This window comes from Peromyscus eremicus, chromosome 14 (assembly GCF_949786415.1).
Source record: "Peromyscus eremicus chromosome 14, PerEre_H2_v1, whole genome shotgun sequence".
NCBI lineage: Eukaryota > Metazoa > Chordata > Mammalia > Rodentia > Cricetidae > Peromyscus > Peromyscus eremicus.
In genome coordinates this window covers 85,014,880-85,030,482 of record NC_081430.1, presented here as the reverse complement: position 1 = coordinate 85,030,482, position 15,603 = coordinate 85,014,880, and the positions used below count along the sequence as shown (strand labels likewise).

Genomic DNA, 15,603 nt, shown 5'->3' with positions numbered 1-15,603 from the left:
GACTAGACGCCAGGAGTATTTTAGTATCGGGGGGATTTCATGCCGTTTGATGTCCGGCTCGCTTTGCCCCGGGCAGTGGGAGATGTCAGCTTTTATAGACGACGACGTCCCATGCCTGGCCCTGGGAAACGGCCTCCCCAACACCATGAAGGGCAAGGGGAGCACAAAATGAGGATGATAATCCCTAAGAGGAGTGCTTCACAACTACAGAGTTGAAAGTTGGAAGCTGGTTCTGGAGCTGCCCTCGTTTGCCCAACCCGGTACTCCAGGAAGTGCTGTTAAAAATTAAATAAAATGAGGCTATTACGGTTTCAGCCGCCTTAGCGGCGTTACAAGAGCTCAGGGACCACATGCAGCTAATGGCTGCTTTATTGGACAGCGAAGATTATCGCGTGTTCTTGGCACCGCCGATAGTTAAATTGGACCTTGCGGATCTAGATGGCGAATAGTTCTGCATTGGTAATCCAAGCAGCTTAAAGGTCATAGTTAATCACATTATTCATCCAGACACAGATAATGCTAATGTATTAGTGAGTATGAATGTACTTATTAGCATAAGCCCTCCCAACAAGTAACAGCTGAATGCCTACACCTAAGGCTGTTGTTTGGGAAATGGAGGAAACAAAAACGATGGTTAACCATTATCCAATCATTAACAGCCCGTAGCTTTACTTGCATTTTCTCAGGACGCCTCAACAATTGTATGGCGTAGGGGCTGTTATCCTTTGTTTATAAACCAGGGTACTGAAGTTTGTGCCCTGTAAGCCTGAGCTTGACAGGGAAGACATACTGCCCCTAACTGAAACGATCTTTGCCTTCAGACACCTTAAAGATCAAACACACGAAATCGAAAATGGTCCAATAACCAACTTGAGAGAATGTTAAGTGCCAAAAAAAGGGAGCAAATCGATAAAAGCAAAGGAGGAAAAATTACTCAGCTTGAGTCATTGTTGAAAGAGGAAGAAACCAGGTAAAGCCTTAAAGCACAGATAAAAGTCGATGTACAGTAATGGAGGTGGGATAATGCATACAGGCAGAAAAGAACTAAGTGTGCAGAACCACGAGGAATGACTTTGTCTTGGACCTCAAACAGGGAAAGAGCCGGGCCGTGGTGGTGCATGCCTTTAATCCCAGCACTCGGGAGGCAGAGCCAGGTGGATCTCTGTGAGTTCGAGGCCAGCCTGGTCTCCAAAGCGAGTTCCAGGAAAGGCGCAAAACTACACAGAGAAACCCTGTCTCGAAAAACCAAAAAAAAAAAAAAAAAAAAAAGGGAAAGAAAGTCGGATTCCCCTTACATATTAGCAGACAGCCATTCTGTATTAACTACTTGAATTTCAAAATAAAATCAGTGGTATTTATAGATTTATGATTATTTTACCCTATGATTCTATATGAAGAAGTCCTTGGAAGTAGATAATATTGTTAGGTAGCCAAATCATTAATTTTTTTTCTTCCTTTATTGATTTCCCAGGGTTGTAAATTGGCCCCTGGATGGATAGTTTCCTGGGGCCTGAGACCTTTAATCAGTGTTCTAAGATTCTTGGTTGGGCTGTGTGGAGGCCTGAAATTACTCAGGGGCAGAGAATCTGAGCTTGCTTTACCCTGCAGGGTTGCATAAGGGGATGATTTGACCATGGGCGTGGTTACAGGTGTTTGGAAGGGTCTGCACTTGGCTGTATCCAGCAAGGGGGAGGTCTTTTGCCTCGCCTCTTGGCATTGTTATAAAAAGCCCTTTTGAATAAACTTCTGGGCCTGTGGATTTTGATCCAGGTCCTCCCAAAACTGTCCTGTGTTTCTGTCTTTCTTCTCATCTCTGTCTATCATTCTACCTAATATTTCTTCTCCCTCTCTCCTCAAGAGTATCCAGGGAAAAGTGGGGGCAGGTCCCCCACAGCCAAGGTCCCTGCAATGAAGAGTAGATTTTGAAGCATGATTCTTCCTGCTTTCAGGTCTTAGCAATTTGAATCCTCCCCAGTACTGCTGGAGGCTCAGGACTTAGTTTACCAACACCATTTCCAGCAGGGGGAGACATGGTACCTTAAATGCTGTGCTAGAATTTGGGATTAGATTCCCCCTGTAAGCAGGGCTGGGTCAGAAACAGCAACTCTTTCCAGTCTATGTCAATAAATTATTATCACCTGTCCATATGAAGATTTGGCTTTCTAGTTCCATGTAACATAAAGAGTTAGCCATGTATGTCTGTATGTACGTGTGTGAGATATTTTTAAACTTTCAGTTCTTTTATTTATTCAATCTTGTATTTATTTTTAGCTCTGGCTGGCCTGGTACTCACTTAGTAACCCAGGCTGACCTTGCTTTAAATTTACAGTGGCTCTCCTGCCTCCATCTCCTGGATGTTGGAATTACAGATGTGAGCTACTACACCTGGTATGCTTTCAAATATTTATAAATAATAATCCCTTTTTCCAGGCTTGGTGGTACATTTCTGCAATCCTAGCTACTTGAGAGGCTGAGGCAGAAGGGTGACTTGAGGCCAAGAGCTCAAAGCTACTATAGAGATAGGGGCTGGGGAAAGATCCCAGTGCTTAATAAATACATAATTGATACATAAACTTGAATATAAAATTACAGTTTTTTAGAATCATTTAAAAAATACTAGTGTAATGTGAATCAAGGAAAGCATCCAAAATATCCAGTTTCAACCCCCAGCTTCTCTCAGTATCATTTTATAAAAGAAAGGGCATTTTGATATCCCACGTACATAGAATAGGTATAATCTCACAATTTAAAAAAATTGAATAACTTCAAGCTGGGCGTGGTGGTGCACTCCTTTAATCCCAGCACTCAGGAGGCAGAGGCAGATGGATTTCTGTGAGTTCGAGGCTAGCCTGGTCTACAGAGTGAGTTCCAGGACAGCCAGGACTACACAGAGAAACCCCGTCTCAGAAAACCAGAGTCATGCCAGACTTTTCACATTGTCAGTTCTCCAGTTTTTACCAAGGACCAATAAAAAGCATAAGGGCTGGATCGGTTCCTGGACCAGCATTTGGGAGGCAGTGGTTTCATTTCTCTGAACATCCCTTGGCCGTCTTTAGCATCCTCTAGTCTTAATCAGTACCTAGTATCTTTGATACTGGCCAATTCATAGAGCTTCCAAAGAGGATTTGATGGTGTGGTGGATACATGTGTGCACTGGAGGGCCCGAGGCATGCTGAGAGAAGAGGCAGCATGGACAGGCGAGAGAGACCATGGTCTCACACAGACAGCTATGTACAGGTCAGAAATAAAAGGATGCAGGTGCAGACCTCCTTCCTCCCAGCAGCCAGGTTACTTCTTGACCAATGTTCATAGTGGGAATCTGGAAAAGCAGGATCATGAGGAAGACTGTGTTTAGGTACAGTCAGGATACTAACATTCAGACACAGTTTTGAGTCTATGGGGCAGGAAATTCCTCCCAAACAGCTAGCTTGCTTTCTCTCTCCTTGCTTGTACCTTAAACTCCTTTCACATTTAAATACTCAGCCTCTAGTACATAGAACATTCAGGGCTAGCCCGGACTACATGAGACCCTGCAGAGAGAAACAGAGAAATGAGGAGGCGTGAAGACTCTGTTTTTGTTTTTCCAGAGCTGAGGACTGAACACAGGGCCTTGCGCTTGCTAGGCAAGCGCTCTGCCACTGAGCTAAATCCCCAACCACTCTCCAGACTCTATTCCACACTTGTAATTCTGGAAAAGAATCACCAAAGCCCCAGTGTTCTTGTCTTTCTGAATCATTTGTGGAGTTTTTTTCCATTCTGATCATTTGCTCAAGAATGTCTTTGAGGAGCTGGAGAGATGGTTCAGAGATTAAAAGCACTGGCTGCTCTTCCAGAGGACCCTGGTTCAATTCCCAGTGCCCATATGTCAGCTCAAACAGCTGTAACTCCAGTCCCAGAGGATCTGATGCCATCTTCTGGCCTCCACAGACACTACATGCCCACCATGCTCAGACATACATGCAGGCAGAACACTCAGACATATAAACATTATTTTTTTAATCTAAAAAAAAATGCCTCCTTAAATTTTATTTAGCTAATGGCTGATGATATTTGGAGTCTATAAAGAATATCAGTAGAGAGGACGTGTAGTGTCTGTGTGACAGACCAAAACATTCCTAAACACTGTATACCACACTCCTGGAGGAGGTAGGCTGAATCTGTGAAGGTGTCACTCAAAAGGTTGGCCAGTTGGGTCTGTTTAAAGCAGTGTCATTACTGGGACACTTAGATTCATTGAACCTGCTCCATCCTTACCCTGTATCTTAAAAGATTAGGAGACTAAAGGGCTGGGTAGATAGCTCAGTTAGAAAAGTATTTGACATGAAAGTACGATGCTCCAGCATCCAAATAAGAAGCCAGGCATAAGTGTGCCCTGTAGTCTCAGCACGGACAATGTCTTAGTTACTGTTCTATTACTGTGAAGACACCATCACCAAGGGAACATGTAGAAGAAAATATGTAAATGGAGGCTTGCTTACAGAGGACTAGTCCATGATCATCATGGTAGGGAGCATGGCAGCAGGCAGGCAGACAGGCATGGCACTGGAGTAGTAGCTGAGCACTCACATCCTGATCTGCAGGCTGGCAGAGAGAGTGAGACTGGGCCTGGTGTGGGCTTTTGAAACCTTAAGCCCACCCCAGTGACACACCTCCTTCAAGGCCACACCTCCTAATCCTTCCTAAACAGTTCCACCAACTGGGAATCAAATAGATGAACCTATGGGGGCCATTCTCAATCAAACCACCCCAGAGGAGGTGGAAACAAAGTGGATGCCTGGGGCTTCTGGCCAGCTAGTCTAGTTCCAGCTCCCAGGGAGAACTTGTCACAGAAGTTGAGGTGGATGGCTCCTGAGGATCAACACTCAAGGTTGTCCTCAGGCTTCCATTTGCACACACATACATGCACACACACGCGCGCACACACACACACACACACACACACACGCACACACAAGTTCACATACGCCAACAAAAAAGAACTAGGAGACTGAAATTGGTAAATGGAATTAAGTTTATTTATAGTGTGACCAAACCAGGAAGAGAAACTCTTGGTTTCTCTCCACTTCCTCCACTTCCTCTGTAGCAGCATTCCAACTCTATGGGAAAGATGAAATAAGTCAGGAAATGTGCACATGTGAAGCTCTCAGAGACCTGTGTGATGTCTTCCTGGGAAGCAAGTTCCTCAATGGACTGGTGCCAGGCCTTCGCCTTCCCTCCCCCCAACACGGGATTCCTGGGGAAATTGTAAAGATCTGGAGGCCATTGTTTCAATAGCCTGATAGCCAAAGGAAGGGCCTGTCCTTTGACTGTCTCCTCCCCGCCACAGCTGTGACAGCCACAACAGGCTGGATTAGTAGCTGCCTGATGTTAGGATGAAGTCTTGCCTAGTTATTCACGGGCTACCTGGATGGTTTATCTCAGTCCGGAACTTGCTTCTCTGGGGCTGATTGCCTAATCTAGGAGCCCAAGATCTCAAAAGGAAGGCTGAAAAGCAAGCAATCAGTTTCCAAAGACTCAAATAGGATAGACTGGATGGCTTTTTTTTTTTTTTTTTTAATTTGGGAGGGGGCAACCTTTTGAAAATTTGAATGAGTCAGTCCTCCTAATTTAAATTCAAATTCTCTTTTCCTTGCTTAACGTCAAAGAAGATTTGAGACATGATAGAGCATTCATCCTCCAATGCTTTATCACGCTTTTATCACACTGTTTTGCAGTGATGGTGTCGAGACCTGTGTTGGAGTGGATTCTTCACAAGGCCACCCATTTTGTCTATGAAATCATACACCTTGGAAATCACAACAAACAAAGGCATCATTAAGAGGTCTTTTCTACGGGCGTGAAAAGTGTGGGCTGCTCACCCAGAACTTGGGTCTCTTTGTAGTTTAGTGTCCCTTTTAGGACTTAAAAAGCTGCTTTTATCCGGCGAAGCCACATCCATTGGAGCCAGGGGACAGGCTCCGGAGCCCTCCTTGAAGTGACAGCCATCCACATGCAGAACTGCAGGGCTTTTGGTCTGCCGCTTTGTGGTCAGGGATAACAGGATCACGCACAGGATCTGCCCACAGGGTGAATCCAGGAAAACTCGCTGCAATGCCCTGTACTAATAGTTTAATGAAATCCCCCCTGCAGCGACTTGTGACAGGGCACAGGGATTTTCTCCAGTGTCACCACACTTCAGCGGGAGAGACTGTGTCATCCAGGTGCAGGTGTTCTTAGCTGTCCTTTACCTGTTGTCTCCTCATGTCACATACAGCCAAGAAAGCAGATGACAGGCTCATCTCTATTACTCGGGGAATTACCGAGTGGTTGCCTAGCAACTCCCATAGAGCAATCAACACGGTCTCTGTTGTGGTATGTAGAGTGGTTGGCTTTCCTCTCAAGAACATTTGCATATTTCTCTGGGGTCTCTGGAAAAAATAGGTGTGTCTCCCCAGCACTGACGCTCCTCAGAAGGTCTTTTGTCTTGCCTTTTCCCAGTATTCCTTCTACGGTAGTTCACTACCACAGTAAATGACAATTATTTGCTCTGATTATTAATACAGCAAATGCTTCAGTTCAATTCAATTCAGTAAGTGCTTTCCATGTTCTCCATAGCACTCTACACACGATAAAGAATTACAAGGATGAACAGTGTGGCCCCTGTTCTTAGCCAACATGAAATTTAGTGTAGATAGGTGGGCAGCACGGCTCAATGGTAGAGCATTTACCCAGCACATACAAAACCCAGGGCATGGTCCCCAGCCTGGGATGGGGGGAGGGAGAGGGTGGAATAATGAATATAATGGCTTACATCTTTGATATGTATAGAAATTACTTGTTTACATGTGTGAAACAACTGTGTATATGTGAAATAAAGGTATTTTTATTTAGGATAATTCCTTTGTGTTTGATCAAAGGATTTTTTTTTTTTTTTGCTTTTATAGACTCCTGCCTTTCTAACTTACAGCAGCAATCAGTTCAAAAAGCTGTAATCAGTTCAAAATCACTTTTAAGACCCAGCTCCTATTGGAATCTAAATAATTAGCAGCTCTTAAAAGGCTCTTGCAGAGACGTGTCGCTGCCGATGTCTGATAGGATGGCGCAGCCCAGCCCCAGCCTGTACTGCAGTCTTTCGGGATAATTGCTGCGGTGATGTTCACAGCCTGCACCTCTATTTTACACATTCTAGTTTAAAGAAGCCTCTTCCTTACCTTTCTTTGTCTGCTTTGGAGCAACATGACTGCCTCTCTCCACTTAAGGAAGGCCTTTGGTCCTTTCTAACGCAGACCAATAGGGAAGGGTGGAGGGAGGGCTGTATATCATCATCAAGGGGGTGACCCAAGAGTCCCCCATCAGCATCCATAAGTGCATCCATGGACTGGATGTCAGGAGCCTTCTCACATTCGGAGGAAGATCATGTCTTCCCCCCTTTCCAAAGAGCTGAGGCAGAAGTACAATGTTTGGTCTACGCCCATTTGAAAGGATGATGAAGTTCAGGTTGTCCGAGGACACTACAAAGGCCAGCAGATTGGCAAAGTGGTCCAAGTGTACAGGAGGAAATACATCATCTACATCGAACGAGTGCAGCGAGAAAAGGCTAACGGCACAACCGTCCATGTGGGCATCCACCCCAGCAAGGTGGTCATCACCGGGCTAAAGCTAGACAGAGACCGCAAAAAGATCCTGGAAAGGAAATCCAGGTCTCGACAAGTCAGAAAGGAGAAGGGCAAACACAAGGAAGAAACGATTGAGAAGATGCAGGAGTAGGGGTGTGTCCTACACAGCTTTCATTAAAGACTGCTTAAATAGTCAAAAAAAAAAAATTTTTTTTAAGTGGACCTGGGACAGCTACTCCATTGCCCTTCGATGCTGGCAACCCCTTCATTGTTATCATCTAGATCCTCTATGCCACAATTTGTTCAGTGGGTCTTCTCTTTCAGAGTTGAGCTGAAAGAGCAAAAAACTGCCTCAGAAGGCTGTGTCCAATCATATCTGATTCATTGTCCCTAACACAGAACAAAAACCTATTTTCTTTCCATTCAGAAACTCTGCAGCTAGACTTTCTCCAGTGGGGACAGTTTCTGAGAGATTCCTCCCTTTTAACTAAAGCGCCCTCCAGGAAGTGGGGGGCTGGGCAATCAGCTAATGGGTGCATGGACTGCCCTGGATAACCCCGCTTGGAAGGATGCTGTCTTGTAAGTTAATCTATTTACTTTTAAATTTATTTTTATTTTGTTTTACTTGTATGGACGTTTTGCCTACATGCATATCTATACACTGTGTGTGTGTGCCTGGTGCCCTGGGAGGTCAGAAGAGGGCATAGATCTGGATCTGGAGGTGCAGGTGGTTGAGAGCGACCATGTAGGGGCTAAAAATCAAACCCAGGTCCTCTGGAAGAGCAGCCTGTGTGCGCTCTTAACCGCTGAGTCACCTTTCTAGCCCCTATTTATTTCTTTTATGTTTATATTTTGAGGTATGGTCTTATGTAATCCACACCAGCCTTAAATTCCCTATAGAGCTGAAGATGACCTTGAACGTCGGAATGCCTGTGGTGCTGGAGAACAAACCCAGGGCTTCCAGAATGCTGGCTAGGCCCTCTATCCTCTACACTCCACGCCCCTTTTGGTTTCAGGGTTAGGGACTGAATGAACCCAGGGCTTTAGTTGCAGCCTTGTGTGAGCTACAGGCATGCACTTTACCAATGAGCCACACCCCCAGCCTGTAGCATTTTTCAAGGTATCATTGCTAAAGACAGGATTTTACTGGGAACCACACACAGAAGGAAGAAGGCCCCGTATCTCAGAACACCAAACTTCCATATCCTGTTTGTACCATGCTGTATCCTGGCCTACATGTCACTAGCCTCTACTGACGGTCTGACGGATGCCCCTTGTCATCTTCCATAGTTATTCTGGAAGGCCCCCAAGGGCTCAGGAGCAAACCAACCATGTACTTCTACTTTAGCCTCTCCACGGATGACCTGGCGTTTGCAAGCCCCTTAAAAGGGGCTGCCTGTGAACGAACATCGAACACCATCACTCGGCTTCAAACACATATTCTCTCTCCTCTGCTAAGGTTCCTGTAGGTCAGCAAGTTGCCAACTCAGAAAGCAGGAAGAGGCAATGACCCTCTCACAGAGTGTGTACTTTCTCTTTTTTAGGATATTAGCATTTTATTTCTTTGTTTGTGTATTTATTTAGAGACAGGGTCTTTCTAAGTAGCCCTGGCTGTCCTGGAACTTCCTATGAAGATCAGGCTGGGTTCGAACTCAGAGGTTCTCTTGCCTCTGCCTCCTAAGTGCTAGAATAAAAGGGATACACTAACATAACTGGAGAGTGCATACTTTCTTACCTAGTTGGACTTGATGGCGCGCACCTTTAATCCCAGCCCTTGGGAGGCAAAGGCAGGAGATCTCTAGGAGTTTGAAGCCAGCCTGGGCTACAGAGTGAGTTCCAGGACAGCCAGGGCTACATAGTGAGACCCTCTCTCAAAAAGCCAAAAAGAAACAAATAAAGCAAAACTGCTTGTGGTTTCAGTTGCTCCAAATCTTATAAGATTACTTCTCTTTTTCCCACTCCGGCTTTTCCCTTCCAGGGACTAGAAATGTGCTGTTCAAGCTAGGAGGTAGGAGGACAGGTGGTTAATTCCTTCCATCGCTCTTGTCTTTCTTCCCAGGGAACCTTGCACTTAACTCAAACAGAACTCAAACCTTTCCTCCACCAATAAAAAAAGTAGCAAAAGTCAGTCAGTCGATACAAATAATTACTAATATTTGGGCCGGTTGAGAAGGCAGGTGACATTCTGTAAATTCCATTCCATCATTCATAAAACCTAGGAACATTAGAGGTTCCTCATATAACTTTAAAATGGGGCCAGAGAAACTGCTCAGTTCTTAAGAGCACTTACTAATCATCCAGAGAACATGAGTTCAGAACCCAGAACCCATGTAGGGAGGTTCACAACTGCCTGTAATTCCACTTCTATGGGACCTGGCCCCCCAAAGCACCCACACACATGTGACATACATTCCCACAGACACACACATACATAAACACAAACTCATGAATAAAAAAAAATACTAAAAATAAAGCTTTTTTTTAAAAAAACTTAAAAATGGAGGGCTGAAGAGACAGATGACTCAGCAGTTTCCGAGAAATTGAATCTGGTTCCCAGCATCCATATGGCGGCTCACAACTTTTGTAACTCCAGTCCTAGGGGATCCAATGCCCTCTTGTATGCCTGGTGCATAGGCATACATGCGGGAAGAAACACCCCCACACAGAAAATAAACATGAAGGTTTAGGACTGGCAAGATAGCTCAGAGGTTAAGAGCTTCCAGAGGTTCTGAGTTCAATTCCCATCAACCACATGGTGGCTCACAACCATCTATAATGAGATCTGGTGCCCTCTTCTGGCCTGCAGACATACTTGCAGGCAGAACACTGTATATATAATAAATAAATAAATCTTTAAATAAACAAAGGTTAAAAATTTTTTTTTAACTTAAAGATGATGTCAAGTGTTAGGTACAGAGGTGACATCCCAGCACTCAGAAGGATGAGAAGTTCAAGGCCAGCCTCGGCTACATGAGACATTGTTTGACAACAACAACTTACATGAAGTATACCACCCCATTCTTTTGTTTTGTTTTGTTTTTGAGACAGGGTTTCTCTGTAGACCAGGCTGGCCTTGAACTCAGAGATCTGCCTGCTTCTGCTGGGATTAAAGGTGTGCACCATCACCTCCGCCTCACTCTTTAAAGGCTCCTCTTGGGAGTTGGACTTCAGGAAGCTCAGTTGGCGGAGTACTTGCCCGGCATGTATTAAGCTCTGGGTTTGATCCCCGGCACCAGCGTAAACTGGATGTGATGGCTCACTTCTATAATCCCAACACTTGGAGGTAGGGAAGGGAGCATCAGAAGTTAAACATTATCCTCAGCTAGAGTGACTTCAAGGCCAGCCTAGAACATGTGAAACCCTGCCTCAAAACAAAACTTGAAAGTAATGATGAAAATTTAAAACACAGATATTTCCTAACAGACATAAGTGTATGAAAGTGCCATTTCATGGGAACCCTGAGAGATGCTTTCAGATGAGAAATAGCAGTTGCTGTGCTCCAAGTTCAATGCCCCTAGTATGGTTCTTGTGCTACAAGAAAGTTCTCCGTAGAAATACCCGCTCTCACCCCCAGAAAAGAAGCCAACACAAAACAAACTATTTACATCCAGAAAACACAAAAGACAAAGAGAGGAATGTGATGGCCCTGAGAGTAAATGTGGGAGTGAGACAGGCCGAGAGAGCTAGTATGATAGACAGAACTCAGGGTCTGATGTCACATGTGTCAGATGTCACTAGAGTCCCAGTCCTGACTCCGACAAGCAGCGTTCCTCCCGTGACAGTCTTCCATCACTGTGGCAAAACACCCAAGATAAAGCGAGGAGAAGGTGCAGGGACACGTGATTTTGTTCTTTTGTTTTGTTTGTTTGTTTCTTTCCAAGGCAGGATTTTTCTGTGTAGTGCTGGAACTCACTCTGTAGACCAGCTGTGATTTTAGTCCTTAAAGAAAACAAAGAAAGAAACAAAGCCAGGCATGGTGCCGTATGCCTTGAATCCCAGCACTCGGGAGGCAGAGCCAGGTGGATCTCTGTGAGTTCGAGGCCAGCCTGGGCTACAGAGTGAGTCCCAGGAGAGGCGCAAAGCTACACAGAGAAACTCTGTCTTGAAAAACAAAAAAACAAAAAACAAAAAAGAAAGAAAGAAAGTAAAATTTGCTAGTCTGGGAGATAGTTCAATCCCTAGAACCCACATTAAAAAAAAAAAAAACAAACCACAGCCTGGAGTGTTCACAAGGTTCAGAAGCAAGAAACAAGAGAGGTCCTGCTTCAGTGAGGAAGAAGGCAAGACCTGCCTCCTGAGAGTTGTCCTCTGATTTCTACATATGCACCATGGCACACACACACAAACACACACACACACACACACATATCATACACACATGTGTACACATCACACACACATATCATAGACACACACACATCATACACACACACACACACACACACACACACACACACACACACACACAAACACATTCATTAAATAAAACAACAGGGCCCGGAGGATGGCTCAGCAGCCCAGGGTGTATGCTTCTTTTTCCAAGGGTCCAGTTCTGGTTCACAGCACCCATACCATACCCAGCACCACACAGCCTAACTCTCATCTTGGAATCCTTGCTGTGGGTCCTCCAACAACATCATCCTTCATACCAGGAACTGAGGTGATGAAACATTTTAAAAAACATTCCACTTATAGTCTTGGGGTTCCACACACACACACACACACACACACACACACACACACACACAAGCTGCAGACATTCTTCAAGTCTTGTTCTGGTGCCTTCTTGATCTTACCAGAAGGATCCAACATGTTCAGGAAGTGGCAAACACCAGAACCACTCCAGCCCGTACAGAGAGAGAGAGAGAGAGAGCTCCTTCTGGACTCCAAACCCATTCTCTCTTGGCATAAACGTTGACTATCGCAACCAAAGAGCTCGGCCTGTGTTATTATATGGTTATTAACTCGGCATTAAAAAATATTTCCTGGCCGGGCGGTGGTGGCGCACGCCTTTAATCCCAGCACTAGGGAGGCAGAGCCAGGAGGATCTCTGTGAGTTCGAGGCCAGCCTGGTCTACAGATCGAGATCCAGGACAGGCACCAAAACTACACACAGAAACTCTGTCTCAAAAAACCAAAAAAATAATAGAAATAAAAATTATTTCTTGGCATAATTGGCTCCCAAACCTAGTAGCCATTCTCTAGACTGGGTAATGATTAGCGTTAGAGTGGTAGATGGATTGGTGCCTTTCTTTCCTCTGAGTACTGGTTTCGAGAAAAAGATTTTGATGGTACAGTGTCTGGTCCCATCATCTGCTCCTTCCATTCAGAGCTCTGTCTCTTTTACTACTGCTTTGTTGTTATTGTTGTTGTTGTTGTTGTTGTTGTTGTTGTTGTTGTTGTAAATAGGGTCCTATGGACCTCTGAGCAGCTGAGGATGGCCCTGAATGCCTCATCCTCTTGCCTCTGCCTCCCAAGGGCTAAACCACAGTAAACAGTTTTTGTTTCATTTTTGTCCTGTGGATGGAACCGAGGGTCTCATGCAAGTGCTCTTCCAGCTGAGCCGTACCCCGTATACCCCAGTTCCTCTTGCTTTTTGTGTACAGAGTGTGTGTCCCTGGCCGTCTGGCAGCCCCTTGCTCACCCATTTATTTACACGTTCTCTGCTGGCTTTGTTTGTGGTTTTTCTGGCTGGGTGGGGAAAAGTGGTATAATCTCCCACATCCCTCAGGCTGGCCATGTGGGCTCTCACGCTCTCCTGCGGCAACCCTCCCCTCCAGGCCCCCCTCATCTTCTTTATTCCACATACTTGACACATGAGGCAGTTTCCACGGACAAAGCACAGCCAGTCCTCTGGCTGATTCCAGCACTGGGAATACCCAGGACGGAGCCAACCAAGTATGTGATTGGCAAGGACTTCTCATCAAACATCTGAAGGACATGGTGGCCCCAGATGGAAGAACTGAATGGAACATGGGGCTCTTTAGCAATGAAATTGGGCCAGACTGTGACCTGGAAAGCCACGAGACCTGTGCAGAAAAGAAGCCAACAACTCACTCTACACCGGGTTGGGGGGGGGGAGGGCTGCGGGATGGGACATGGATGATGACACTAGAAAATGGCTTTTTATTCAAAACTGAAGTGCTTTAGTACTACTGTGACTAGTTTAAGCATCCCTCTTTCAGCATTAGCTTTGGCCAAAGAAAAGTCTCCGGGACTAGAAACGCATTGGCTCTCTATTAAAAGAATGCAAAACATCATTTTCATGGGAAATGCAATGACCAGGATGTAGACAAAGCCTTGGTAACCATCAAATAATATTATGAAACACAAGCACGGAAAGACTGAAATAGGACCTTGGTGTGGTACTCCTAAAGGAACAACTGTTGTGAGATACTTGATTACATTGTGTAAAGATATGTCACTGTGGGGCTGGAGAGATGGCTTAGTGGTTAAGAGCACTGACTGCTCTTCCAGAGGACCCTGGTTCAATTCCCAGCACCCACATGGCAGCTCACAACTGTCTGTAACTCCAGTTCCTGAGACCCAACACCCATGGCAAAACACCAATGTATGTGAAATAAAAATAAATAAATTAAAAAAAAAAGATATGTCACTGTGATTGGTTTAATAAAACGCTAAACAGCCGGGCAGTGGTGGCTCACGCTTTTAAGCCCAGCACTCAGGAGGTAGAGGCAAGAGGATCTTATTGAGTTCAAGGCTAGCCTGGTCTACAAAGTGATTTCCAAGACAGCCAGACTGTTGCACAGAAAAATCTTGTCTCAAAAAACCAAAAAAAATAAAATAAAATAAAAATAAATAAATAAATAAAAAGCTGAACGGCCAATGGCTAGACAGGGAGAATAGGTGGGACTTCCAGGCAAAGAGATGAACTGGGGATGAATCTAGGCACAGAGGAGATGCCAGGTGATGCAGAACAAGTCGGAGGTACAGAATGTAAGAAAGGTGAAAGACCTTGTGGTAGAATATAGATTTAAAACTATGGGCTAATTGCAGATATAAGAGGCTGGAGAGATGGCTTGGTGGTTAAGAGCACACTGGCTGTTCTTCCAGGGGACCTGGTTCAATTCCACAACTGTCTGTAACTCCAGTTCCAGGGCATCTGACACCCTCACACAGACATATATGCAGGCAAAACACCAATGCACAGAAAATTAAAAATAAATTTTTTTAAAAGCTAATTAGGAGCAAGTCTAAGCTATAGGCTGGGCTTTCATAATTAATAAGAAGTCTGTGTGTCATTATTCGGGAGCTGCCTGGCAGGACAAAGACTCATTACTAACAATAGCATGTACACTGGTATTCAGCCAACAAGATGTGTTGCTACTGTTTTCATTGTGGGAGATATGAAATGATCACGAGATGGATCCTGGACTGAAACAGAAAGAAATAGGGCCTGGCCACTAGGAAGACTCTCCTTATGCATTAACTGTATAATAAACAAATAAATATATGCACAGTTCTTCTCTACCCAGTATTCCAAATCTCACGGATAAGTAAATTGCTGTTCCTCACAAGGATCTGTGCATTTTATATGTTAATTTCAAATTAATTTATTTATACGAATAGGAGAGTTTTCTATCAAGTGTCTCATTAAAAAATTTTTTTTTCTTGGAACCTAGCAGGCTGGGGTAAGAGTAGCCTCTGGGGCTGGAGAGATGGCTCAGCAGTTAAGAGTACTGGCTGCTCTTCCAGAGGACCTGGGCTCAATTCCCAGCACCCACATGGTGGCTCACAACTGTCTGTAACTTCAGTTCCAGGGAATCTGTCACCCTCACACAGACACACAGGCAGGCAAAACACCATTGTACATAAAGTTAAAAAAAAATGGCCACTGATGACCTCTGTCTGGCCAACGGTGCCGTGCCTTCAAAGAGAGTAGAATAAGAGGAAAAGTTGGATTTTCAGAATGGATAAAACACAGTAATTTAGTGGTTTTGAAAAGCCTTTCTCACTGGAGGAACTCATTCCAAGTTGGCAGGAGGCT

At 44.8% G+C, this 15,603-nt stretch overlaps 1 pseudogene; it reads left to right on the top strand.

The window, feature by feature from the left end:
• Positions 1-1,009: 1,009 nt before the first annotated feature.
• Positions 1,010-7,746, top strand: LOC131924009 (large ribosomal subunit protein uL24-like; annotated as a pseudogene).
• Positions 7,747-15,603: the final 7,857 nt, after the last annotated feature.